This window comes from Mustela nivalis (assembly GCF_964662115.1).
Source record: "Mustela nivalis genome assembly, chromosome: 2".
In the NCBI taxonomy this organism is placed as follows: Eukaryota; Metazoa; Chordata; class Mammalia; order Carnivora; family Mustelidae; genus Mustela; species Mustela nivalis.
The window spans coordinates 64455839-64458402 of NC_139021.1; the positions used below are offsets into that span (position 1 = coordinate 64455839).

At 50.4% G+C, this 2564-nt stretch overlaps 1 pseudogene across 1 annotated transcript; it reads right to left on the reverse strand.

Moving 5' to 3' along the window:
• Nucleotides 1-1064: 1064 nt before the first annotated feature.
• LOC309859291 (mRNA decay activator protein ZFP36L2 pseudogene) lies at nt 1065-2224 on the reverse strand (annotated as a pseudogene). The gene has a single exon. The product of its transcript is annotated as an mRNA decay activator protein ZFP36L2 pseudogene (transcript).
• Between the last annotated feature and the right edge of the window lie 340 nt (nt 2225-2564).

The window sequence follows — 2564 nt, forward strand, 5'->3', positions numbered from 1 at the left end:
TTCCCAAAAAATTTATTGGGGGAAAAATACAAAACATTTACAGTACAATGTTTAAAGTCACAATTTGTAGTGAACTGATTCCCCAAAATAGATTACAACTCAAGTTGACTTATCTTGTTACATTCAAAAACCTACTTCTGTCAAAATAGTCCCGAGTACATACATACATAGTGCCCCATCTGTACCTACATACAAACTAAAGCTACTGCTCATTCATTTGCTGTCCAGGAAAGCATTCCCGCCTACCTACACACGCAAAAAAAAAAAAAAAAAAAAAAAGTACAAGTTTTGGAATTTTCTGTAGTGAAAACAAGGCACATTCATGTACTACATACCATTCTTAGCACTAAGAGGTGGCCTCTTCACTTTAGATCTATATTAGAAAGTGGTAAATATCTTCTCCTTTCGTGCAGTTGGCCAAAGGCACTGTGAAACTAACTCTCCCACCCCATTATTGCTACATGTCTTTAAATGCAGAGTAGGTCACAGTAGAATTGGTGGGATAAACAAAAAACATTTTTCTTCTTGCTAATTTAAAAAGCTGGAATGACAAAAAACATTCCACATTTAAGCCTGCTTGCAAAGTATGTGGTCAACTTTTTTTTTTTTTTTTAAAGTTGGATGAGCTAAAACCATTATACATTCTAAGAAAACTCATAAGATATTCCTCAAACTACTTCCACAGCATCAGGATAGATTTCTGTAAAGAAATCATGCAATCTTTCCAAATTTACGTAAACAAGGAAAGAAATTAATGAAATAAATATTACATGCAATCTCTTAAGATTTTTTTACTCATTTACAATAAAATAACCAAGTGAAGTTACAAAAGGCCTATATTATTGTGAAAAGAACATACACGCCACATTCTGCCAATTAATAATGACAATCATAATTTAACATAATAAAAGAATATATATCTATTGCTTTTCATCATACTTGATAAATACAGTATGAACAAAAATTTCAATGTATACTTTTCACAAAATAATAAATAAGTTAAATGGTTTTTTCATATTGAGTTGTGGTGCACTGGTGCAAATCAATTCAAAACAGCTAAAATTTCAGCAGTTATTCTCCCAAGCGTTGTTGCTGGCGCACAAGACCAAAGAGGAGGCCGCGCTTGGGGCTCTGGGCGCTAGCAGATCCTCGGCGCCCCCTGTGCCGTACAGCAGCGCCGCTGCGGCCACAGCCACCGCCGAGGCACAGCACGTCGCAGCACCCGAGGGCGTGGAGGCTGCGGAGGCAGAGGAGCAGGACCAAGCAGAAGAGGAGCAGGATGAGGCTGAGGAGCAAGAAGGTGGCGGCGGCGGCGTGCGCGACGTGGGGCTGTTGAGCAGCAGCGGCGACTCGCGGCCCCCCCGGGGGCTGGTGGTGGCCCGATGGGAAGCCTGAGAAACTGAGGCTGTGATGCAGCTTGGGCCGCAGCTTCCGCGGGAAGCCCAGGTGCAGCGCGTCCCGCGCGCTTAAGGCGCGCAGGTCCCCAGAGGCGCCCCCAGACGGCGCGGGCCGCCGCTCATCTGCATTGTGGATGAAGTGGCAGCGCGGCCCGTAGGGGCAGAAGCCGATGGTGTGGAAGGTGCGGCACAGCTCGGTCTTGTACTTGGGGTGCCGGGTCAGGCTGCGTAGCCCGTAGAAGCAGTGCGCGAACTGGCACTTCTCACCATACTTGCACGTGCCGCTTTCCTGGAAGGGCCAGCAGAGCTCAGTCTTGTAGTGCCTGGGAGTTGATCTGGGAGCCTCCGCCCCGCTTCTGCTGCTGCTGCTGCTGCAGGTGCAAGAGGTGCTGGCTGCACTCGCCATTCTCGCTGAACGATTGGCCGCCAAATTTGTTCTCCTAGTTCTTCAGGGCCGTGCCTCCGCCCCATGATGGCTCCTTGAGTGTGACATAGGAGACCCGGCCGCCCTCCGCCCCGCTGCCACAGCTGCTGCTGTTAGCCGCGCCCGGGAACTTGGGGGAGCAGCTGCCCGGGCTAGGCGCGGGGTGGGCGAGCGCCTGCAAGTTGCTGGCCCAGTGCCATCGGAGAAAGCACAGCGTGAAGCCCGAGCTAGCGGCCGCGACCACCTGCGTCCCCACCGCCTTCTTGTCCAGCATGTTCAGATTGAGGTTGGCCAGGGATTTCTCCGTCTTGCACAAGAAGTCGATATTGTAGAAGGCGGACAGAAATGTGGTTGACATGTTTCTGGATCCTGTAATGGTCCAAATTGCAGGCAGGGAGATCCGGAGGAGCCCTCAGGGCGGCCACGAAGAATAATGGGTGACCAGCGGGGGAGGGACCGAAAGTTTGCCAGGGGACGAGGCAAGAGGGAAAGGGAAGCAGCGCGACCTGGTTTGAGGGTGCCCGGGAGTGCGTAGTGGGGGGAAAGAGGACAGAGGAAAAAGAGCTCTCCTCCGCCCCTTGGGGGTGCCCGGCCCGTCCGCCCCCCACCCATTCACCCCCCCACCCCCCCACCCCCCGCGTGGAGCCCGCGACAGCTAGCAGACTGCTGGACCACAACACGTAATTTTCATTTGTCATTTCATTTGGTGCCTAAAAATAAATGTCACACCACAAGGAAAACTG